Here is a 26078-nt window from a genome sequence, read left to right as displayed (position 1 = left end):
CAGAATCATAATGTATTTTGTATTAAAATACAATATTTTTTGAAATAACAATTGTTTTGTTAAATTAAACAATAGCCCCCATATTTGTCTTACAGACCACAATTCCTTCTTCCTTTTGAAACGTATGATATTTGAGTATACAGCCCTCTATTTCTCATTATCACTAGCATCTAGGCACCAACTTGTCTATTGCCCTCTTTCTTTGAAGGCTCTTTTACTTGTTACATGAGGTTTGTGTTTTAAGTTTGGCTATCATCGTAGCTAACTTACACATCTACATAAACAGCATATCTAATACCCTGAACTTGTTAAGAACACTACCACTTCTGAAACACACTATATCCGAACTGATTCTCATGATCTGCTTTTCTTCCCGGTTCCTCACACTGGTTTTCTCCCACTCCATACTCCAGTACATCAGGGAGAAGAAATACTTGCAGTCATCTTAGACCTTTCTCCCTTTCAGTCTCTATTCTATTCTCATAAAATTCTATCAATTCTTTCTCAAAGATGTTTCTCCTTTTCACTTCCCCCCTTCTTTTCTTTCTTAGTTCTTGCCACAGCTGTGGCATTTCATACTCTGGTCTCTTCCCCCTCGGGTTCACCACACATACACCCTTAGATGATCTTCCTACATCACAGTTTCTGTTCATCATTCATTTTGGGCAGAGCACACAATGAATCACAACTGTATCTCACTGAGTTATTTTTCCTTCAGTATAGTTATCACTTTTCTTTTATTATAAGAGTTTTGCCTACTCATAGAAAAAGTAAAAAGTACTGACACGATTGTAATTCAAAACGTTTTCTTCTGTATTTCCTAACTGGTTATCATTGTTTTATATAAAAATGTAGATATCTGTTAATTTTAAAATATTTTTACATGCTCAACTCTCACTGATTCTAGGAATTTTAAGTCTATTTTTCTTGGAGTTTCTGGGCACATAATCTTATATTCTTCAAAAAATGATAATTTTTCTACCCCTTTCTTTTCAACATTTTATTAAATTTGGATAGAACTTCCAGGAAAATGCTAACTAATAATGGAAATAGTCCACATCATTGTCTTGCTTTTGATGTCGGTGGGAATGACTCCAGTGTCTCATTAAGTATCATATTAGGTATGGTTTTATGATTTATGTTCCTAAGTAAGTATCCTTTTCTTTGCTTTCTAAGAGTTTTAACCAGGAGCAGCTGTTTAATTTTTATCAAATGCTTTTTTTGCCATCATCTGAGAAGGAAAAAAATGTTTTTTCCTTTTAATTACTCTTGCAATGTAATCTTTAATAAATTCCCTAATGTAAAATGAATGTTCCTCATTTTCATGAGCTTATGAGTATGATTTAAGATATGTTCATATTGATAATCTAAAGGTTGATGGCTCATTGATCAGGAACACTGCTCCACTGATAGTTCTAACCTGATACTACCCTACCCCAAACTTTAGTGATTTCTTGTTTTCAGAAGGTATTTAGTGGGTGTTTAGGAAGAATTAATCTCATGGCTTTCCTCTCTGGTCTTCTTGCTGATGTTGAGAAAGGTGTGTGGTCACCCTCTCTCTTCTACTGGCAGTTCCTTTTATAAGAATGATACTTTTGAAAGAGGGAAAGTTTATTATGGATTCATACCACAGATGCCTACAGATGAAAGCCCTCAAGACACTAAGTACCTCTGTGAATGTTTGAAATTTTTCTACACTACCAGTTCTATATTGAATTTCATGAAGAAATAGGGATTCTTCTGAACACTGTCTCTGGGACACTGCAACATTGCTTACAGCCTGAAGTATCACAATGCATTTCAAGTCAAAGGGCTGTCTGGGAGCCACCAGTTTGTGGGCTGGACAGGTTCGGCTATATTCTGAATCTAGTTTAGATTCAGATAGGTCAGTCATATATTAATAATATTAATTACTTAATATTAAGCAATTTAGTCAAATTTATCCAATTCAATCATGTTTTCCATTACGTGAAATACCCTCCCCCTTCTTTGGGCTTTTTAAGCTCTAGTCTTTCTGCCTACAGTTTCCCAGCTATGTCTTCCTATATATTGGTTTTATCCTTAATTTTCCTGGAGTATATCCTCAAATACACACAGATAAGAATCGTGGGTGCTCAAATTTCTGAACCTTACATGTCAAAAATACCATAATTTGCTCTTCTTCTTGAATGATTATTTAATTGAGTATAAAATTCTAGAATTCAAAGGCATTTCCCTCATTCCTTGGAGCCATTGTTCCATTATCTTCTAGCATTTTGTGTAACTGATTTTTAGACCTTTATAGTTGACCTGCTTTTCTCTCTCTTCCCTGTAAACTTTTATTGTCTTATGTTTAATTTTGAAAATCTGAGGCGGTGTCTAGTACTTCACTCCCTGGACACATTCATTCTAAATAATAATGCTTTCCTTTAACACTTTTGAATTTGCTATTGTCACTTTTGTTGATGTTGTTTTCCTCTCCTTCATTTTCATCTACTTTTTCTTGTTGGAATGACTGTCAGTAGGATATTGAACATCCTGAATGGCCCTTTATGTCTCTTCCCTGTTTTTTCATAGTTTATTTTTTGTTTTGTTTTCTTTGCTCTGAGATCAGAGATTAAAAATAAAAAAATTATCTCCCAGGTCTTTCGTTTTTGTTTTTTTTTTTTTTACAATTAATCTATTGACTTCCAAAAGGTCTTTTTCTTTTCAGATTGATAATTTTTGTTAGCACTGTATTTATATTTTATTGGTGCTATAACTTTAAATCTCTTTTAGGATGCATTAAAAATTGTTCCCTTAAACTATATAAATTATATTTCGTCTGGGATTTATTGTTATGTTTATTTTTAATTTTATATTATTCCTTTGTGCTACTACTTTTTCTCATATTTTCTTTTTTTTTTTTGAACAATTTTTTTTTTTTTTAAGAAATTCACATTCTTTTATTTATTTATTTATTTATTTATGACTGTGTTGGGTCTTAGTTTCTGTGTGAGGGCTTTCTCTAGTTGTGGCAAGTGGGGACCACTCTTCATCGCGGTGCGCGGGCCTCTCACCATCGCGGCCTCTTTTGTTGCGGAGCACAGGCTCCAGACGCGCAGGCTCAGTAATTGTGGCTCACGGGCCCAGTTGCTCCGTGGCATGTGGGATCTTCCCAGACCAGGGCTTGAACCCGTGTCCCCTGCATTGGCAGGCAGATTCTCAACCACTGCGCCACCAGGGAAGCCCTCATATTTTCTTTTGGCTCATGGATATTCATATTTAAGAATAAAGGACTTGTTTAAATATTCTCAGTAGCTAATCTGAGTTTCTTCTATTGCTGGGTATGGAGATCAATTTTAACCATAGGCTTTTCTCCAAAATGGGAAAGTTTACTGAAAGTTCGTTGTTGGTGGACAGAGTTTATGGATAGGAAGGCTTTCAGGTAGGGTGTGTGGATAGGAAGTTGGCTTCCAATGCTGGAATGAGAGTCTCAACCTCAAGTCTTAGCTATCCCAGGGTGGTTCCTTCCTTCCTTCCTTCCCTCCTTCTTCTTCCCTCCTTCTCTCTCATTCTCTCTCTCTCTCTCCCTCCCTCCTTTCATCTTTCTTTCCTTTTGAGTAAAGCCTTTTGATTTTCATTCAGACAGAAAATAATGGGTTGACAGTCCTTCATTTTGAAGTGTGGGTTATGGGGAATGGGCAGAGGGCTGAGTAGCATGGCAGTTTTGTTTTCAGAACTATAACAAATTCTCTTGTTTAACATTTCCCTCTCACATCTCCTCTTATCTACTGACTCCATGGTGTTCCATTCTCAACTTTGAACCTCCCCCATGTATTTATTCTGGATTGCAAGTACTTCAACTGTTTTGTCAACCCACTTCAACTACAATCCATTTTCCAGTAATTTATTGCATTCTCTTATGCTATAGATCTTGACCTGTTGATGTCTCTGATGTGATTTCTTCTCTGTTATGAATGTATTACTTTTCAGAGTTGTACACTCTCATTACAATGGAGTCTTGAGAGGGAGAGAAGACAAATGCCTGTGTTCCAAATATCAGCATTTGCACAATAAAAACTATGGTTTTTATAAAAATGATATATTGTAATTATAAAAATTTTACACAATGAAAAAAATAGTGTATAGAAATATGCCAAAATTCACACAGAATTCAATGATCCAGAAAATACCAATATTAATGTAAGTCAAACCTGGTTTCAGGTACTTTCTATATATAAATTTAAAAATGGATGGCTTAGAGATATGGTGATGGAAAAATATAGAGAGAATTATATTGAAATATCCTTTATATTAGAAAAAATTGCATTTTATTTTCAGAATTTCATCTTGAATGAGATATGCCCCCATGCTCAAATTAATTTCAGTGTTATCAACCAAATCAATCAATGTTTATGAACAAAGCCACCAAAGAACCATTTCTCAAATCACCTTGGCTCCATGTTGCAATTTATTCACAACTGTGATCCTTCCAAGTCCTTCCTGAATATTTCTGGGAATTCCCAAAGGATCTTCATACATCTGGGTCTCTTCTACTAGCCTCTGGGCCTGGCTGCTCATAACTCCTCCATGATATACTATACAGGCTCTGAAGATGAGAGAACAAGAGTGGTTTACAGTAATTCTTTGTAAATTAAGAAAAATCCCACATCTGTTGTTATATCTTGGCTATTTAAATTTTTATTTTGTAGTTATTAGATATGTTTGATTTACATATTTTTATAATATTTGAGATAAAACCTTTAAATTATTGTTTTTACAACTTTTTTCTTCAACAAATTTCTGTTCTCCTTATTTTCTTAACTAGACTTTATTGTCCTCATAACTTTCTGTAATGTGAGAAGTTGAAGGGTAGGAATTTGCTGAATAGTGAAGTTTTTCCCATATATAAGATTTAAAATATATATATATAATTTTCCTTTACATTATTAAATACACCTTAGTTTTTAGTTGTGTTTTCTTTATGCTTTTACAGCAATATTTATCCAGGATAGCATACTTTAAAGTTTTCCCTTTTTAGACTTTTATTTAAAATTTTTGGTTTTATAATGACATGGCCAGATAAATTATTCTGTAAAATTTGTGATTTAGGTGATCAGTTAAAATTTATTTGAGACCTATTTTATTCTGTAAATTTTCCAAAAATAAATGTGATACATATATTCATATATGTATATTTTATTGTAGTAAAAAACACATAACATGAAATCAACTCAAATTTGTAAGTATACAGTACAGCATTGTTAACTATATGCAAATTGTTTTACAGTAGATCTCTAGAACTTTTTCCTCTTGCATGACTGAAACTCTATGTCTATTGACCAGCAACTCCCATTTCCCCCCTCCTCAAAGTCCCTGGTGACTACCTTTCTACTTTTTTATTCTATGAGTGTGACTACTTTTAGATATCTCATACAAGTGAAATCATGTAGAATTTGTCCTTCTGTGACTGGCCTGTTTTACTTAGCATGTCTTCAGGGTTCATCCATGTTGTAGCATGTGTCAGGAGTTCCGTCTTTTTTAGGGCTGAATAAATGAAAATTACATTCTCTTTATCTATCCACCCGTTGATGGACATTTATGTTGTTTCTACCTCTTTACTATTGTGAATAATACTACAATGAACATAGGAGTGCAAATATCATTTCAAGTTCTGTTTTCAATATGTTTGGATAAATACCCAAAATTGAGATGGCTGGGTCATATGGTAGTCCTATTTTTAATTTGAGGAAACTCCACACTATTTTCCATAGTGGCTGCATCATTTTTCATTCCTACTAACATTGCACAGGAGTTCCAATTTCACCACATCATCACCAACACTTACTTCCTTCTTTTTTTTTGATAATAGCCCTTCTAACATCTGTGAGGTGATATTTCATTGCTTTGATTTACATTTCCCTGATGATTAGTGATGTTGAGCACCTTTTCATATACTTGTTTGCCATTCTTATGTCTTCTTTGGTGAAATGTCAATTCAAGTCATTTGCTCATTTTTTAATCCATTTATTTATTTATTTATTTACGCTAATAAGGTGTAAGAGTTCCTTATATATTTGGAAATTAACCCCTTATAAAATATATGGTTTGCAATTATTTTCTTTCATTCTGTGAATTGACTTTTTACTCTTATTTCCTTTGCTATGTAGAAGCTTTTTAGTTTGATGTGGTCCCACTTGTCTATTTTTGCTTTTCTTGCCCATGTTTTTTGTGTCATATTCAAGAATTCATTTCTAAGACCAATGTTATAAAGTTTTTTCCTTGTGTTTTCTTCTAAGAGTTTTATGGTTTCAGGTCTTACATTTAAGTCTTTAATTCATTTTGAGTGTATTTTTGTGTATGGTGTAAGAGAAGGGTCCAATTCCATTTTTGGCATACAAATATTTAGTTTTCCCAACACGATTTTTTAAAGAGACTATCCTTTCCCCATTGGGAAGTGTTTGCACTCTTGTCCAAATTTCGCTGCTTTTTAAAAAGATCTGTGGGCAGGCAGGGGAGTCCTGGGATGAGAAACACCTGGGGGCAGGAGTGCTAAGGCCCCTCCTCCTCCCAGACTCCTGTATAAGGAGTTTAGCTCACATCACCTATCACACAGTCCCGAGTGCTGCTGCCCACCCCCTCCCCCCCTTCCCAATCAGAGGCACAGGGCAGTAGCTCCGGGCCCCAGAGGCCGGACCAGCTGTGCAAAATGTGCGTCTCGAACACCCAGAACGGGCAGGGCCGCAGACGCCAGAGTGAGGGAGTGAATTGCGCATGCGCGGGCAGCAAATCTCCAGCTCCTCAGGAACGGAACCAAAGCGCCTGGCGTAGCGCGGGCGCTTCTGGCCCGGCCACCTAGGGCTCCCATGCTAAGTCTGTCAAGGTCAAGGCTACAGCAACTCGACAAGCCTTTCCACTATCCTCAAGTCAAGCAGTTTTTGCTGGGAGCTTGCAGGTATCTAAAATTCGTGCCAGAAGGCCAACTGTGCGTGTCCCTCAAACATTTGCCTTTAAGGGCAGCTTCAGGGCCTTACTCTGTTTCTGAACCAGCCCATCTGGCAGCAGCCTGGGGTAGCTGCCTCCTCCACTCAGTCTCCTCCATCAGGAGCTATTTTCTTCTTTGAACACCGTCAGGACGCCCGCGGCAGGAGCTGGGGGCCTGGTCCAGGTGAGTGGAGTGTGGAATTTCCCAGGAAGCCGCAGGGCATAGAGTCTGCAGGGTGTGCTTCGTGACTTCGGGCTCATGTCCTTTGTTCACATTTCTGGGCTCTCTATGCTGTGCCATGATCTATAGATCTGTTTTTATGTCGGGGCCATATATATATATATATATATATATATATATATATATATTTTTTTTTTTTTTTTTTCAATAGTTTTGTAATATGTTTTGAAGTTAGGAACATTGGGTGCCAGCTCTACTCTTCACTTTCCCCCCAGGGAGAGGCCTCCAAGTTGTGTCCTCTCTGCCTGCTATACCGCTAGTCCTCAGGAACAGCAGGGAGGCTCCCGGCTCTTTTTGTTCTCTGTGGCACCCAGGCACCTAGAATATTCTGGGTTCCATTAGGGCCTTGAGATAGGCAAAACAGAAACCAGTCTCTTGGGCAGCCCTCAGGAAAAAGCTAGAACATTGGCTGCATGTTCCGACTCTCCCTCCTCAGGGAGAAGCCAGGAGTTGGGGATTTCTTCCTGCTCCTTCTGTGCTGAGCCGGGGGGGGAGGGGCTATGGCGAGTGAATAGGTGCTAAATTGTCGCCTTTGTTCTCAGCAGCTCGCAACTTGACACCTTTTCCAGTTAGTGCTTAGATTCAGGCAAGACAGAAATCAGCCCCTTGGGTACTTTCGCCAAAAGTCTGAATGTTGCATGAATATTTCAGTCTTTTCTTTTCCTCCCCAGGGAGAAGCCAGGAACTCGGAGTTTTCTCCTGATTATGCCGCAGAGCGCCAAGGGGAGGACTCGGTGAGTGAGTGCCATGAATTTTCCTACCAGCTTAGATACAGCTAGTTTTGCCTTTCCACACAACTAGGCGGTGGGAACCTCTTAACTGGTTTATGGATATCTCACAAAGGGGATTTGTTCATGTATTGCTGTTGAACAGATGTCTCCTTAGGTAAAAGAGGGTCTGGGGCTTCCTATTCTGCCATCTTGTTGACATCCTGTCGTGTGTGTGTGTGTGTGTGTGTGTGTGTGTGTGCATTTTGTATTTTCTTTCAGTTTTTGAGATATAATTGGCATACGGCACTGTATAAGTTTAAGGTATACAGCATAATGATTTGATTTACATATATCATAAAGTGATTGTCGCAATAAATTTAGTGAATATCATCTCATATTTATATATAAAATTAAAGAAATAGAAAAAAACTTTTTTCTTGTGATGAGAACTCAGGATTTACCGTCGTAACAACTTTCGTATATAACGTAGAGCAGTGTTAATAAATTCATCGTGTTGTACGTTACATCCCTAATACTTATTTATCTTATTAATTAGAAGTTTGTACCTTTTGACTGCCTTCTTCCAATTTCCCTTCCCCCCAACCCCCTGACCCTGGTAACCCCAAATCTGATCTCTTTTTCTGTGAGTTTATTTGTTTTTGAGGTATAATTAATGTACAATGCTATGTTAGTTCCTTTTACACAACATAGTGAGTCAATGTTTCTATACATTTCAAACTGATAACCACAATGTCTCGTTACGTTACCGTATGTCACTATACAAAGATATTATATAGTTGTTGACTGTATTCCCACACTGTACATTTCATACCTGTGACTCATTTGTTTTGCAGCTGGAAGTTTGTACCTCTTAATCTTACTCACCTATTGCTTTCCTCCCCCCACCCCTCTAGCAAACACTTGTTTGTTCTCTGTATCTATAACTCTGTTTCTGTTTGGTTATGTTTGTTCATTTGTTTTGGTTTTTTGGATTCCACTGGTTTAGCTGAACTGGTTTATGAATATCTCACAAAGGTATTTGTCCATGTATTAACTGTTGAGTAGGTTTCTCCTTAGGGAAAGGAGGATCTGAGGCTTCCTATTCTGCCATCTTGGTACAAAATTCAATATATATGCGTTAATTTGACATTGTTATTTTATCATTTAAATTACCTGTGCCCTTATTTATCTTTTCAGATATTTTCTTTGGTAATGTATGAAAGAATTTTGTTAAATTCTCTCAGATATTGAGTTATTATTATCTCCTTTCATTTCAAGCTATTTTTGATGTACATATTTCAATGTTATGGGCTTTTTTTTAACCTTGTGAAAGTCCATGAATGTATCAACTTATGTTTAAAAATAGATTTGATCCATGTAAAAATTTTTCAGTTTGCTTTTTGCCTTAGATTCTAAGGACTTTGCCTTAGATTCTACTTATTTAATGTATATATTTCAACTGCTGCTTTACTTTATTTTTGCCTAAAACATATTTATTCATTCTTTTATTTTAACCTTTCTGTATGATATTGTTTAGCTGTGCCTCATAAGATTATTTATTTTTTGACCTAATTAAAATCTTGTCCTTTTAAGAGAGGAGTTTAAACCATTTGTATTAAAATAATAATAACTATATATATTTTAACATTATATATTTTAAAATATTGTTCAATATTTTCAGTGTTTTGTAAAGCATATTTTATGGTTTTAAATATATAAGTGGTTTCCTTAGCTTTCAAATTGTTTCCTAATCATTAAAGTCACAAGGGTAATGTTCTCTTTTCTTTCTTCTCTACAGAAAGCAAGGGGTTTAATAAAACTTTGTTTTGTCCACATCTCATCTTTAAAAATATAACATTAGTTTGTATCCTCATATTATTGTAATTGATTTTTTAAATTACAAATGTTCCCTTCCAATCTTAATTTTGTCATATTTGAATTTGGTATTTCATTTAAATTAAAAACAGCATCAACTCAGGTATTTATTTTTACTGCTCACTTCTATTCTCTTCAATTCAAAAATTTCTATTTTGAGATACTTAATTTTGATTACTCTCTGGGCCATCTCAAGTCTCTCTTCGGGAAGGGTAAATGGGTATATCTTCTTAGTCCTTGTTTCCTTGATAGTGTCTTAGTCTTGTCTTTACATTTATTTAAGTCAAATTGACTGAGTTTCACATTTATGTCTTTCAAAACTCCATTTTGAAATAGAGCTATGTAGCTTCATTTTTTTTCATATAATATTTCAAAAGGATCTGAAAAAAATTCTGACTTTTATTCTTATCTAGGTATTCTGTTTATTATTTTGATGTTGGATTTTATTCAATTTTATTTTTTATATCCTGCTTTTACTAATTCTGTATATATTAATTCAATTATTTGATTTTTAATTTCCTCATTATTTTCCTTATCAATTCCAGCTCTCTTTTTATCTTATTCCATTGCATTTCGTTCTCAACATCTTCTATTTTCATGACTTTCTGATGTTGTTTCAAAAGGTCATGGCTTTTTGTCTCACAATGGTAGATCTATCTAGATCAAATTTGGGCTGGCATCCAAGTATAGACATTTTTATTGGTATACCTTTCCATTCCAGTGATGGGTGACTCTCTTTCCAACAGATACAGTTGGATGGGAACTTCTTGTGCAGTACTAGCCCACTTCTGCTTTTTTCTTGCTTCACAGTTTGGTTCTCTAGAACTTTGAAGGAGGTGGTGCATATGAAAAAGAGACTAGAATCCTAAGTATGTAACACTTCTTAGTGCTTCTCTTTCTTTATTTCCCTATATACTCCTTTATTTGTAGGTTTCACACCTCCCAGGGTGTCATGTTCCAAAAAAATACCTTTCAGTACCTTTCTCGTATTTGAAATCTCCATCTGAATGTAAAAAGTAATATACTGTGATAGATGGGATATGGTGACTTTTCTGGATACACATTTTGTTTTTTTGAGCCACTGGAGAAGAAGGTAGAGAAAGACAAAAGATATGCTTGCCTACTTTTTGCAGGTTTAGTGTACTATTGATTGCCCTTCCAGTAAAATTTTTCATTTTTGTAATTTATAGAAATTTTCCTAGATTTTGACAGGAGTTGAATAAGCAGTAGTCTTGCTATGAGATTTTGCTTTTATTTTTACTGTCTTTAGATATAGTTTAGTGGGAAATTGAGAGTGGCTCTGTCATGGAGAACTAGCCAGTTACTTTTATACCTCTCTCATAATGTAATAATTTTGAATATCAAGGTCCTCCATAAAGTAAACTCACTTGCCTTATCAAATGATGCTTTTCACTGTTCCCCAGTAAAAACTTAATGCACCAATAAGGAGAAACACAGTGTGCTGATTTCTCTGTTGCTTATATCTTCCTGTTTTTTTCATCCACATCCTACTAATCCATCGAGGGTCAAATAATATATCATTATGAGGGTTTCCTTTATTGAACTCTCAAAATGTATTCTTGATACCACAAATTGATGCTCTGAGTTACTATTTTTGTCTTCTGATTGTTCCATAGGTCTAATCTTAATTTCATGACTGGAATTCTTTGGCAACAGGGCGGATGTATCATGCCATGTTTACTTATTAAGTATTCTTTGAATATCCTCAGTACGTTGCAGTAGAGTTTGTAAGGATATTTAAGATAAAAAAGTCCCAGTTTCAGAGAGTTTAATTCCAATAAAGAAAATTCTTTGTAGATACCTCCACGAAGACTCATATTACTGCACTATGGATAACAAATTACACATTCCATACGATGTTATAAAATCAAAGGAGGGATAAATGGCTTTTTCTAGTATCAATCTGGCAGTGGCCTTAATGATGTATGAGGGAGGTGAAGGGTTCAGAAGTATTTATGGACTGATTATTCTATTGAGAAAGCACCGTGCGTGATCAGTTGGTTGCAGCATCCTAGGCACATGCTTGGTGGGTGAAAATAAAATAATCTTGAAAAGTCACTGAAGAAAAGATGAAAAAATGAGGTAAGGTTTGGCAGTTTACTAGATATTTTTACTAGGTTTATGAAGGGCAGAAATGATTATGTTCCCTGAGCTAACGTATTTTAGATGTAAAGACAACCAAACTGCTAGCAGCAATGTATTTTCCTCAAAACTACCTTTGCCTGCTAATTAAAACTTTATGATAATACTGTTCAATTAAGGGAATAAAGTGATGCTGAGTCATGTTTGAAATCTGAATGTTGCTCAGCCGGTATCAGATTTTCACCTAAATTACAAATTTGTAACTGGATTCCATCTTTCCTTTCATTGCTGTCTTATTCTTGCCTATCTGAGTGACACATGATAATGTGATTAATTACTCTAATTTGTCTTCAGTGAATCTTAATTTCATAGTTCCAAAATGTATAGGTTGTCATCTTCTAACAGATAACATCTAGTTAATAAGCACATGTGATATGCTGCATTTACTATAATGATCTATGCAGTGAAATCAGGGTGTATCAAATTAAACCACGAATGCTCAAATAACATTTGCAAGGACTAAAAGTGGTACTTCCCTTTTAGACTCCTTTGAACGGACAGCATTTGAATTTAAATGTTAGATAAAATTTGACCATCATATTTACGGTTAATTCCATGCCTATTTATATTTCATTTGGAAGTCTTATCTATGTATTTATTTTTAAAATTCAAAGGATCAAACTAAATGTTGTTTAACACATTTATTGACACTGATAGAACCAATATTTCTTTTTTCTGTTCTTGACAAATAGAGCACTTAGCAACTTTACAAGCCTTGAGGCATTACATCTTGGAATCTAAGAGCTGGCATTCATTGGACCCTTCTGCTATACCTCCTTCATTTGTGTTTTGTTTTTTTTTTTTAGTTCTGAGAAATGAAGCATAGATTTGTTAAAGGACTTGCCCATGTTCATGTTTGTGTTTTATATAGAATCCATATTGAAACCTACATGTTTTTTGATGGTGCTATCCAGGGGTTTTCCAGGGCTCAATGTTGACTTAACTGATAATGTAGTTTTTAATATTCACTATTATTAAAAACTAGGGAAAGATTTTCCTAACTCCAATCTTTTTGTTCTTATAGATCTCTAATCATGGCTTTGAAATGTTTCATTTCCAAATTTACCGCTATGGAACATAATTCATTTGGGCCAGGACACTCAAACAACAGAACACTCAAACTCATTTGGTTTCTTCTATCTTCTTACATACTTTGGGCAACAATTATCTTTTAAAGTTCCTTTCTGACATTAAAAACCAATGAATAGTCATTAAAACTATAGAATTGGTGATACCTGTGTTTCAATTGAAGAGTGTTAAAGGGCTCTACTTTTGGAAGTAGGTATACCAGTGTCCAAGTAAAGTTTAGCCACTTACTAGCTGTTATTACTTGTTTTTAAATATTTGCATGCTTTTGGAGCTACCTCATATTGAGGTAGCTCCTCATAGTTCTCATATTGAGAACTAACTATAAACCACTTGCTATTCTAAGTTCTTTATGTATAATAAATTATTTAATCCTTAATCATGACCATTTGAAATAACTACTACCATTATTCCTATTTAATAGAAAAGGTGATTAAGACACAAAGAGGTTAAGTAATTTGCCAGTAATCACAAAGTAAATAAGTGGCAGAGCCAGAATTCAAACTCAGTCGTTCTCAATACAATCTGTGCTTTTTACCCTCATATTCTATCATAACATCCCTAGTTCTTTGTCACTAAATTGCAGATGATAATAATTAATTTAATCTCATTGAATTGTGATTATTATATAAGACAGTAGTACACGTAAAACAGAAATAACTAAGGACCTATTATGAACACACCCAACAAATGTCCACTTCTTCCCCTCCAACTTCTTCCTTCTCCTCTCTTTCCCTTCTCCTTTAAAATATTAATCAAGGCTAAGTAAAAGAGAAAGAAGAACTTGCAGAAATACAGCTTAAAGTTGCTCTACTTTTGCTGTTGTTGTTCTTAGTACCTCACAAATTATAAATTTTATCAAGATTTCTCTTTGAGTCCCTTCCCCTCCATTCGATTATTCTCTACCTTTTCCATGAATAGCCATTTCACATGTGGGATTGAGTCCTATACACAAAGGAATTTAGGAGGTTGTGCTGATAGAAAGTTGAAAGTGAAGTCATGAATGGTAATTTTTTCTTTATATGGCCTGCAAAGAAAGTAAGTTATCTTCTTATATTTCAGGTTAAAAAAACATGTCAATGAAATGGTCAGGGTTAGCACAACTTGGTTTCTCAGCAGAAGTATCATTTTGATTGTTTGGTTTTAAAAATAATTAGGAAGTTATTGTCAAGTGTTAGTAAGATGATTAGCATCATTGTAATATTTTGGTTAGATATCTACCTTTAAAAAGTATGGTTCATTTTCTCAGAAGGAGGAGTGAGAGACTACTGGAAATTTCTCTGACATACTTTGAAATATGGAGAGCAAGTGATTCAGATTGTATTGATTGATGCCTTCTGGTCATCTTGACCAGATTTGCAAATAGCCACATATTCTTGTTAACGCACTCAACATCTGCTCAATGAAATGAGAAAAATCAATTATTTGGGTCATGAAAACAGTTTCTGTGGGAGGAGAGTGGTTTAAATGATTTTTTTTCCCCCTACCTTTTAACTAAGTGCATTGGCAGCCTTCGGAGACAATGTCTCTTCTGGGTAGGAGGTAGGAGTAATCTGGTTATCAAGGCTGTGGGCATCTCACTCCAATATTTTAATAGGAAATGGGGTCTTGGGTCTGAATGAGGTAAAGAATTAAAACTAAGATGGCTGAATAGGCTGAAACCTCATCAAAAGGTAAATTGACCATAATTTGCCACAGCACAGAGAACTGGCAAGAAAGCTTCTATATCTAGGCCTGGGCTCCTGACTGGGGTGGGGGAAGAGTCACCTGAAAAATTGAAGACTTGAGTCTGTATTCACAGAAGTTTAAAATTTGAATTTGTACTCTTAAAAGGTTTTGAAATCCTTTGTGCTCAGGAGTGACCATAAAAATAGGTCTGGGTAATGAAAAACCATTCTGGAAGGATACTTTCACAATGTAGACCATTGGGAATCTCACACATTAAAACAACCACTAATGAAGATCAGCTGTCAGTCGGAAAGTTGAAAATGTGTGATCAGCAGTTCAACATGAGTGAGACTTGGAGGAAGCCAAAACAAAATAGAAGATTGAAGCTCCCTGAAAATTAGAATAATACTCTAAAAAAGAATATAAAATAATTATGTTTAAATGATTAAAAACATAAAAGAACATAAAAGGACTTGAAAAAGTAGCAAATAGAACTTTGAAAAATGAAAAAAATAGCTACTGATATTAAAAACTAAACAGATTAAGTAGATTAGGCATATCTGGAAAGAAAATTAATGAATAAGAATGATACCAAGCAAATTACTTGAAAGTGAGAAAAGAAATTCAAAAATTAAAAACAACAGAAAAATAGTATATAGGCAAAGAGAACAGAATGAGATGTTTAACATATGCATAATAAAGATTATGAAAAAGGGAATGGGGGGATGGGGCATAGATATTTGAATAAAGAATGGTTGTGGATTTTCCTTTATGAAAGATATAAATCCTTCAATTAAGAAGTTATAATTCATTTTAAGCCATTTTTTAAATTGAAGTAGAGTTATTTTATAATGTGTTAGTTTTGGTTGTACAACAAAGGGATTCAGTTATACATACATATATACATATATGTATGTATATATATACATATATTGTTTTTCAGATTCTTTTCCATTATAGGTTATTGAATATAGTTCCCTGTGCTATACAGTAAGTCCTTGTTGTTTATCTATTTTATATATAGTAGTGTGTATATGTTAATTCCAAACTCCTAATTTATCTCCTCCCTTCCCTCCGCCCCTTGCTATCCCCTTTGGTAACCATAAGTTTGTTTTCTATGTCTGTGAGTCTGTTTTTGTTTTGTAAATAAGTTCATTTGTATTGTATTTTTAGATTCCACATATAGGTGATACCATATGATATTTGTCTTTCTCAGATTTACTTCACTTAGTATGATAATCTCTAAATCCATCCATGTTGCTGCAAAAAGCATTATTTCATTCCTTTTTTATGGCTGAGTGATATTCCATTTTGTATGGAATATATATATATATCTACACACACACACAACACACACACTCACACACACATGAATACCACATCATATTTATCCATTCATCTGTTGGTAGACATTTAGGTTGCTTCCATGTCTTGACTATTGTAAATAGTGCTGCTATGAACATTGGGGTGCATGTATCTTTTCAAATTAGAGTTTTCTCTGGATATATGTCCAGGAGTAGGATTGCAGGATCATATGGTAACTCTGTTTTTAGTTTTTTAAGGAAACTCCATACTGTTTTCTGTAGTGACTACACTAATTTACATTCCCATCAACAGTGTAATAGGGTTCCTTTTTCTCCACACTCTCCAACATTTATTATTTGTGGACTTTTTAATGATGGCCATTCTGACTGGTGTGAGGTGATACCTCATTGTAATTTTGTGCATTTCTCTAATAATTAGTGATATCGAGCATCTTTTCATGTGCTTGTTGTCCTTCTGTATGTCCTCTTTGGAGAAATATCTACTTAGGTCTTCTGCCCATTTTGGAAATTAATCCATTGTCGGTCACATCATATGCAAATATTTTCTTCCATTTCATTGGTTGTCTTTTCATTTTACTTACGATTTTCTGTGCTGTGCAAAAGCTTTTAAGTTTAATTAGGTCCCATTTGTTTATTTTTTTATGTCGATTACTCTAAGAGGTGGGTCAAAAAAAATATTGCTGTGATTTACATCAAAGAGTGTTCTGCCTATGTTTTCCTCTAGGAGTTTTGTAGTATTCAGCCTTACATTTTGAGTTTATTTTTATATATGGTGTTAGAAAACATTCTAACTTCATTCTTTTACATGTAGCAGTCCAGTTTCCCAACATCACTTATTGAAGAGACTGTCTTCTCCATTGTATATTCCTGCCTCCATTGTATATTCGTTGTCATAGATTAATTGACCATGAGTGCGTGGGTTTGTTTCTGGGCTTTCTATCCTGTTCCATTGATCTGTATGTCCATTTTTGTGCCAGTGTCATACTGTTTGATCACTGTAGCTTTGTAGTATAGTCTGAAGTCAGAGAGCATGATTCCTCCAGCTCCATTCTTCTTTCTTAAGTTCATTTTGGCTATCCAGGGTTTCTTGGGTTTCCATACAAATTTAAAAATTTTTTGTCCTAGTTCCATGAAAAATGCCATTGGTAATTTGATAGGGATTGCATTGAATCTGTAGATTGCCTTGGGTGGTAAGTTCATTTTAACAATACTGATTCTTCCAATCCAAGAACACGGTGTATCTTTCCATCTGTTTGTGTCATCTTCAGTTTCTTTCATCAGCATCGTATAGTTTTCAGAGTACAGGTCTTTTACCCCCTTAGGTAGGTTTATTCCTAGGTGTTCTTTTTGATGTGATGGTAAATAGGATTGTTTCCTTAATTTCTCTTTCTGATATTTCATTGTTAGTGTACAGAATGCAACAGATTTCTGTATATTAATTTTGTATCCAGCAACTGTAATGAATTCATTGATGAGGTCTGGTAGTTTTCTGGTAGCATCTTTAGGATTTTCTATGTATAGTTTCCTGTCATCTGCAAACAGTGACAGTTTTACTTCTTCTTTTTCAATTTGGATTCCTTTTGTTTCTTTTTCTTGTCTGATTGTTGTGGCTAGAACTTCCAATGCTGTGTTGAATTAAAGTGGCTAGAGTGGGCATCCTTCACTTGTTCCTGATCTTAGAGGAAATGCTTTCAGCTTTTCACCATTGAGTATGATGTTAGCTGTGGGTTTGTCATACATGGCCTTTATTATGTTGAGGTGTGTTCCTTCTATGCCCACTTTCTGAAGAGTTTTTATCATAAATGGATGTTCAATTTTATGAAAAGCTTTTTCTGCATCTATTGAGATACAGAAAAAAAGGTATAATCAGAACAAGAAAACAAATAAATAAATAAATAAAAACATTGTGCGTAATCTGTAGAACAAAAAGATAAAGGTGATAAGGTGAAAATCTAAATGCAACTGAGGACAAGAAATAACAATTAGACCAATTAAGCTAGATATCATTAATAAAAAGATAATAGAAAACATATAAATGTTTGAAAATAAAGGAATAACGTGTATGTGTTGCTTTTTTTCATAATAGCTTTATTGAGATATAACTCACATACTACACAATTCACACATTTAAAGCACATAATTTAATGGGTTTCAGTATAGTGATAGAGTTGTGCAACTATCATAACAGTCAATTTTAGAACAGTTTTATCACCTCTGAAAGGTACTTCACAACCTTTAGCTATCATCCCCATTTCCTTGTCCCACACTTTCGGCCTAAAGCAGTTACTAATCTACTTTCTATCTCTATATATTTTCCTATTCTGGCAATTTCATTTAAGTGAAATCATATGATATGTGATATTTTGTAACTGGTTTCTTCCACTTAGAATAATGTTTTCAAAGTTTATCCATGCTGTAATATAATCAGTACATCAGTTCTTTTTTATGGTTGAATTATATTCTGTTGTATGGGTATACCACTTTTGTTTATTCATACATCAATTGATGGACATTTGGGTTGTTTCCGCCCTTTAGCTATTCTGAATAATGTTGCTATGGACATCTGTGTACAAGCTTTTGCATAGACATACATTTTCATTTCTCTTGGGTATGTATCTAGAATATGAATTGCTGGGTAAAGTGGTAATTTTATGTTTAATTTTTTGAGAAAGTACCACACTGTTTTCCAAAGTGGCTGCCCCATTTTACATTCCCACCTGCAGTTTTTTGGTTTCTCCGTGTCCTTGCCAACACTTGTCATTACCCAACTTTTTGATTATAGCTATCCTAGTGGAGGTGAAGCGGTATCTCATTGTGGTTTTAATTTGCATTTCTCTGATGATTAGTGATGTCAGCAGCTTTTCATGTACCTGTTGCCCATTTATATTTCTTCTTTGGAAAATTGTCTATTTGGTTCCTCTGTCCATTTTAAAATTGGAATTGTTTTTGTTTTTGCTGTTGAGTTCTGAGAGTTCTTTATTTATTTTTAATATTAACTCCTTATCAGATATATGATTTGGAAATATTTTCTCCTATTCCATAGATTGCCTTTTTATTTTATTTTTTGATGGTTTTCTTTGTTGTTCAGAAGCTTTTTAGTTTGATGTAGTCCTACTTGTTTATGTTTGCTTTTGTTGCCTTTGCTTTTAGTGCGAAGTACAAAAGAATCATTGCCAAGACCAATGTCAAGGAGCTTACCTCCATGTTTTCTTCTAAGAGTTTTATGGTTTTAGGTCTTAAATTTAAGACTTTGATCCATTTGGGAGTTGATTTTTGTGTATGGGGTAATATAGGAGTCCAGTTTTGCATGTGGCTGGTCCATTTTTCCCAACACCATTTATCGAAGAGACTATCCTTTTCCCATTGTATAACTTGGCTGTTTTGTCATGTATTAATTGACCATATATGTCTAGGTTTATCTGGGATCTCTTCTGTTTCATTGATCTATATGTCTATTTTAATGCTAATACCATACTGTTTTGATTATTATAGCTTTATAATATAGTTGGAAATCAGAATGCATAATGTTTCCAGCTTTGTTCTTCTATCTAAAGACTGCTTTTGCAATTTAGGGTCTTTTCTGGTTCCATATAAATTTTAGGATGGTTTATTTCTGTGAAAAACAGTATTGAATTTTTGATAGAGATTTCATTACATTTATAGATTGTTTGGAGGTGGTATGGACATTTTAACAATATTAATTCTTCCAACCCATAAGCATGGAATATCTTTCCACTGATTTGTGTCTTCTTCAGTTTTTTTCATCAGTGTCTTATTGTTTTCAGTGTACAGATCTTTTACCTTTTTGGTTAAATTTATTCATAAGTACCTTATTCTTTTTGATGCAATTATAAACAGAATTGTTTTCTTAATTTCTCTTTCTGATAGTTTGTTGTTAGTATATAGAAATACAACTAATTTTTGTATATTCACTTTGTATCCTGTAAATTTACTGAAATCATTTAGTCTCTATTTATTTTGTCTCTATTTCATTTATTTCCACTCTGATCTTTGTTATTTCCTTCCTTCTGCTAACTTTGGTTTTAGTTTGTTCTTCTTTTTCTAGTTCCTTGTAGGGTAAAGTTAGATTGTTTATTTGAGAGTTTGCTTTCTTCTTAACATAGGTGTTTATTACTATAAACTTCACTCTTAGAATTGTTTTTGCTACATCCTGTAAGTTTTGTATGTTGTATTTCCATTTTCATTTGCTTCAAGGTATTTTTGGATTTCTCTTTTGATTTCTCTTTTGACCTGTTCTTTGGGGCCTGTCTTTGGGCAGCAGCCAGAAAAGCTGGAGCACCAGACATGTATAAGCTCCTTCCCAGGGAGGTGTTCGTGATTCATAGTAGGCTCAGGTGAGAAGGCAGAGGCTGTGTCTGCTGGCTTCCGTGTTCTCTGGGGCTTGCAGTTAGCCCCTAGATGCATATTAAATTAGAAGACTGACCCTCAAGCAGAAGCTTTTAAAGTATGCAAATAGGCTTTTTCCAGGGAAAGCCTGGGACATAAGGGTTTTTTTTTTGCCTGTTTTCTCTGCACTGAGTCCCAGGGAGGGGTAGCCACAGCCAGTCCTCATGAACCCCTTAATAACTGTGTCTTTGTTTGCAATAATCTTGTGGGTCTCCTGGACTCAGGCCTCGTTGGCTTTCAGAGCTGGCTGTTCTGGGGTCTGTCCTCAGGTGGGAATCTTAAAAGATGGAGTGCTTGACATGGGGACCAGACTCTTTGCTCCTCAGGGTGAAACTATGAGTTGGGAGTTCCCCCTAATTGTATGATGCTATTTTTGGGGTGGAGTTTATGGTTAGAGTGTGTCTCAGCATTTCCTTCCTATTTTGATGTGGGTGATGTGGGTGTTCTTTGCCTGATGTGTAGGAGTCATTCAGCTAGTTTCTAGATTTCTTTCAGAGGAAACTGCTCTGTGTGTAGCTGTAGATTCCATGTGTCCATGGGAGGAGATGAGTTCAGGAGGCTCCTATGTTGCCATCTCGGCCTGGAACCCTCCACAGGGTCTTTATATTGCCTGTTCCCTCTGCCTGGAAAGTACTTCCTCCAAATATCCCTTAAGCTCACTTCCTACTCTTTCACCTCTTTCAAATTTTTACTTTAATGTCACCTTTCAATTTCTAATTGCCCGCCCCAGCTCTGAATCTTCCTTATTCTGCTTGATTATTTCATTTTTCTAGAGCATTAGTCACTCACTGAATATAAAATGTATGTATTAATTAATTATATTTGTTGATTATAATCTGTCTCACCCATCTAAATGAGCTGTGAAAGGTCAACAATCTTTATTTCTTTAGTTTACTGATGTGTTCCAAATACCCAGAATAATGTCTAGCACATAGTAGGCATTCATCAAATATTTGTTGAATGTGTAAATAAATGAAATAACATCAGAATATTGGTTATTCTTGGGAGGGAGAGAAGAAGGCAAAAACGGATGTAAAAGGGTGAATCTTTAGCTGTAACTATACTTCTTGAAAGAGTGGTGGGGGGAGAGAAAGCAGATACGATGACATGTTAACATATATTCTCAGTGGTATGTGCACATAGGGGTCTATTAAGATATTTGTACTTTCAATACGCCTAATTTTTTTAAGAATTAGAACTAAATATGGGGATAGTATTTAAACTTACAGTAAAGTCATAGACCCAAGGATAACAGGCATTCATAGTGTTGGTAAGAAATTAATCTGTGGATTATATACTTGAACACTTTCTAGATCAAGGGTATGTCTTCAATATGGCAGATATTTAGACATATTAGAATCATACAGAAATGTGTTTAAAAAGTCCTCAAACCATTCTTGCTTCTTTATTACTGTTATATTTTTCTTCTCTCTTTCATCATATTCTCAGGTGCCCATCCTGACAATAGTCATTCTTTCAGTAATATCATTTGAGTTTCTTGGGATGGAACCACCTCTACTTGAGGTCAGGGGCCATGACTCTTTCTCATTATTCTATCCCCAGTCATATAAAATGTTCCTGGTATATATCAAAGAGTAAATACTTACATGAATAGATGAGTAAACTTCAGCAAGGTGTTATATCAAATGTCACAGTCTTAGGAGGTAACATATTGGAGTTGTAATAGGTAGACTTTGAGGACATATAATATATATTTGGTAAAAAGAATAACTCTTCAAATGCTCCAATTTTAGATGCTGTGATGGGGCATATCACAGGGTTCATGGGAGTAAGGTACATTTTAGGTGACTGAACATCACACCAATGAGATGACTGTCAACTTTACTCACTTTACATGGCTGGTTTTTCCAGCTAAAGGGTGGGACATAACTAGTATATGCCAAGTTACCATGGATTGCTTATAGGTAGTTAACATATTACAGACTGAAGGTTAGTTTTTTGCTAGGTCATTTTTCCCCTATAAATCTAAAGTAGGTTTCTAACCCCTAAAATACTTCAATGTAAGTGAATCTGGAATTGATGCATTGCTATATTATTTTAAGTAGAATTTAATGTGTCTGTAAAATGCCTTTCCATTAGTGGCATCTGGTGATAACACTCGTCTGTTTGAGAAGTGTGATAATGCTTAAAGTAGAGGGCAGTTCGAAACTCAGCTATTTTTCTATGTGTGATGACTCTGAGCTTCTTTGATTTTTTACAGAAGTGACATAATTCTTCTGGGTAGAACAAAGGCCACTGTTGAGATCTGCAGACCTTACTTCTCTCTCTCTCTCTCTTCCTCTTTCTCTTTCCTTCTGTCTCTTCTTCTCCTTCTTTTTCTTCTCTGCATGTTTATTTCTCTCTTGCTTTTGCATTTTGTGCACTTAAAGTACATTTTCTGAAGCAGCGGGATCAAGGAGCTTCATTTCCATCCTTAATGAAGTTATGCTGTCTGGTTTCTCAGGAAATCACTGGAGGCTTTATAAACTGTGCTTTTTAATTCAGATTTATATAACCTACTCCACTTAATGTCTGACCCAAAAATTGAGACATGAGAATATCATTCTTTGAGCAAATATACTATAAATCAGGGTTAATTTCCTCCTCTTGCCTAAATTCCTTGGAGGAGGGGGACAAAGAATGAGTTTGGAATTATAAATTTCTAGTCATTTTGTGTGCTCCAGGCTTATTTGGAAAAAGAAATTCATTTTAGAGATGGCTTATGCCCTTGGCTGTACTACTGATGCAACTGTGATAATTTAGAAAGGAATGTTATAGTAGTTGAAAGGATAAGATAACAGTAACATTCCAAGACAACTGATGCCTGAAAGAATCCTCTCCTTGAGGATTGACGTCTATCAGTTAATGAGCATTTGGTACCTACCAGGCACTATACTTTGTGCTTTACGTACATCAGTTCAAAAAATCCTTGAAGACAGAAAACATTTTAAGGATTGTATATGTGCTATCATCTTCATTTCATAGATGAAATTCAGGAAAGTTAAGTAACTTGTCAAAGGTTTTAAAATTAATTAGTAACAAAGTCCTAATTCAAATCCATTTTTCATGACTCCAAAGCCCACACTCTTAATACTTCAAGATACTGCTTTCTTTTATTTCCATCCACTTTCACTGTCTTGACAGTAGATTACGGAAAACTGTATGTATTCTATTTTATGAGCATAAAAGAGAAGATTTCTCTTCCCTTTTATATAAAAATCTATGGTGACCTACATTCTTTGGAAGGGAATTTGTCCTCAATTGGCAGTATAATGTCACCAGAAAAAAGAATAGGAGATTGGAAAATTATTAGCTCATTAATTGATTATGTTAGTGTCCTTCTGAAGATTGATTTCTTCACAGCTTAGACAAGGAGAAAAAATTTTGACAGAGAAGTTATTGAGATACTGTTTCAAAAATCACAATTATTTTGTTTTGGATTTTCTTAATGATTTTTGGTGGTCAAATACTCTGGACAATGAAAGAATACCATTTTTAGATTCTCTCACTGTATGTAAGAATTTTTCCTAATATCACAGGAAATGGACATAATTGGTGTTTGAAAATTTGTTGTTCTCAAGCACAAATAAAAGTCTGTATAACTTTAAACATTTACCATAGGATCATATTGGATCACAGTGTTACTGAGGGAAAAAAAATTCCCTTTAAACAAAAAATGTGTTAGACAAACTATGTATCCTGACTCTGATATTCTTATCTTTAATAAATACATTCCAAAAGGAGAATAAAAGATGATTTTTGTCACGGATGAAATTCATCTGAACCAAAGTGATCCCCAAACAGATTGAGCTTTATCATTATGGTGTAAAAATGATGCTCTCAGGTAGCATGATTTGAAGGATGCCTGAAGGTCTCATATGTTTCTACACCTATTAAAATGCATAAAAGTCCATTTTTACACTATTAATTTGTATTGGATAATTGAGGAGAATTATTTTAAAACTGCATTAAATCAAGTCAGGGTAAAGTCATTTATTTGGTTATTATTCATTAAGTGTGCCTATGTTAATTGATTATATCATTGATTATTTTTTTAGAATTCAGTAGTACTTTGAAAAATTTGAGGCATCTCATAGTGAAAGACATACAAATATCAAAAAGGCTTCTTTCTAGTGGAAGTTACATGCGTCAATAACAGTAGCATCTCTGAATAATGAATAGGAGGTAGCAAAACAGAAGTAGCCGTGGAGGATACTTCATGTTGACACAGAAGAGCAGATCTCAAATTCATGTTTTTTCTCTGGAGGAAGAAGGTACTTTTTTTGTATAAAGTCAGGAAGCCATTAGCCCACTAAAACCCACCTTATCACCAAGCATGGTGGAACACAGAGGTCGAAAAAAGCAGAAGGTCATTGGACTGCCAACACAGAGAGGAGGCATTCCCGGTTAATAAGCAATGATAGCAGATAATTCATAAATTACATTGAAGAAACTAACATGCTTATCGCTGTCATTGGTAAGTACTTAAAGACAATTTAAGCCATGGAATTTGCAATGACAGGTGATGTTCTGCAATTCAAATTCAGACACATGCACAGATGATTCTAATGTGTGTGAGAAAATATGATAACTTATGCTTGGTCCTGTGGTAGAAGAGAAACAGGGATAAGGCAATCTGATGGAAGTGTAGGGTAATAAAGAAATCTTTCTGGAAGGAGCAATACCTGAGATAGATCTCGAGAACTGAACAGAATTTACAAAGGCAAAGAAAGAGCGAATGTTTTTCAGACAAAGTGAATTTTGTGTGTAGAGGCAATGAGAGAGCATGGTGCATTTAGAAAAGTGAAAGTTGTTTAGAATGGTAGGAGGCTTTCTTGGGTGGAGGGGGTTGGAAAGATATGAGCTCCAGAAGTAGAAAAGGGTCAGATTTGGAAGGACATTGAGTGCTATGTTAATGTGTTTGATTTTTTTTTCCCCTGAGTACGATATAGGTGTATTAAAGGATTTTAAGCAAGAAAATGGCATAATTATATTTTCCATTTTAGAAAACTTTTTTTCCAGATGCATTGAGAAGAATAGATTGAATAAGGTTTGTACAGGTGTAGGGAGAAATCTTTTGAGTATCCTGTAAACATTTTGGAGCAAGATGATGAAACACTGAAGATAGTAAGTGGGAGGCGAGAAGTGGAGGTAGAATGGAGGAAAAAGATACACATGTCAAAATGGCAGAATGTAAAAATCAAGTGATTGGATATTGAGGGTAGAAAAAAAAAGTCTTGGAGAACCAGGCTGCTGTTTGTGGTGCTCAGTAAAATAATTAATGTGCAAAGGGAACTAAGTGGTTGTGATGCAAGGAACGATGGATTCAACTTGAAAGGTACTGACTTGAATTGCTGTGGCACAGCCAGGTGGGGATGCCTAGTATGGAACCTACAAATATTGCATTCACGAGTGAGACTTACACAGAAAATATAGATTTCTGAGATGCTTCATGGGCATGAATTAGATAACTCAGAAGGATAAGAAGAAAATGCAAAAGTCCTTGGCAAAAATTGGAGAGTAAAGGGAGTGGGCTGGAGGAAGAAAAGGTTGGGAGCATCACTGAAAATAAGACTGTAGGGAAATTGGTTTGCACCTAACAGAAGGTTGTTCCTGTCTCCGGAATTCACGTGTGATGCATTTTTAATTTGTCATTTT

At 34.9% G+C, this 26078-nt stretch overlaps 1 long non-coding RNA gene across 6 annotated transcripts in view; it reads left to right on the top strand.

The window, feature by feature from the left end:
• The first annotated feature begins 6709 nt into the window (after nt 1-6709).
• LOC309606576 overlaps nt 6710-26078 on the top strand; it is a 494104-nt gene continuing 474735 nt past the window's right edge. For 5 of the 6 annotated variants that reach the window (XR_014231935.1, XR_014231936.1, XR_014231937.1 and 2 more), the window contains exon 1: nt 6710-7920. This is a non-coding gene — a long non-coding RNA (uncharacterized lncRNA). The remainder of the gene's footprint in view (nt 7921-26078) is intronic. The other variant, XR_014231939.1, reaches the window with a different exon arrangement.

Source organism: Balaenoptera borealis, assembly GCF_965194805.1.
Source record: "Balaenoptera borealis genome assembly, chromosome: 11".
Taxonomy (NCBI): domain Eukaryota; kingdom Metazoa; phylum Chordata; class Mammalia; order Artiodactyla; family Balaenopteridae; genus Balaenoptera; species Balaenoptera borealis.
This window is presented reverse-complemented; position numbering and strand designations above follow the sequence as displayed.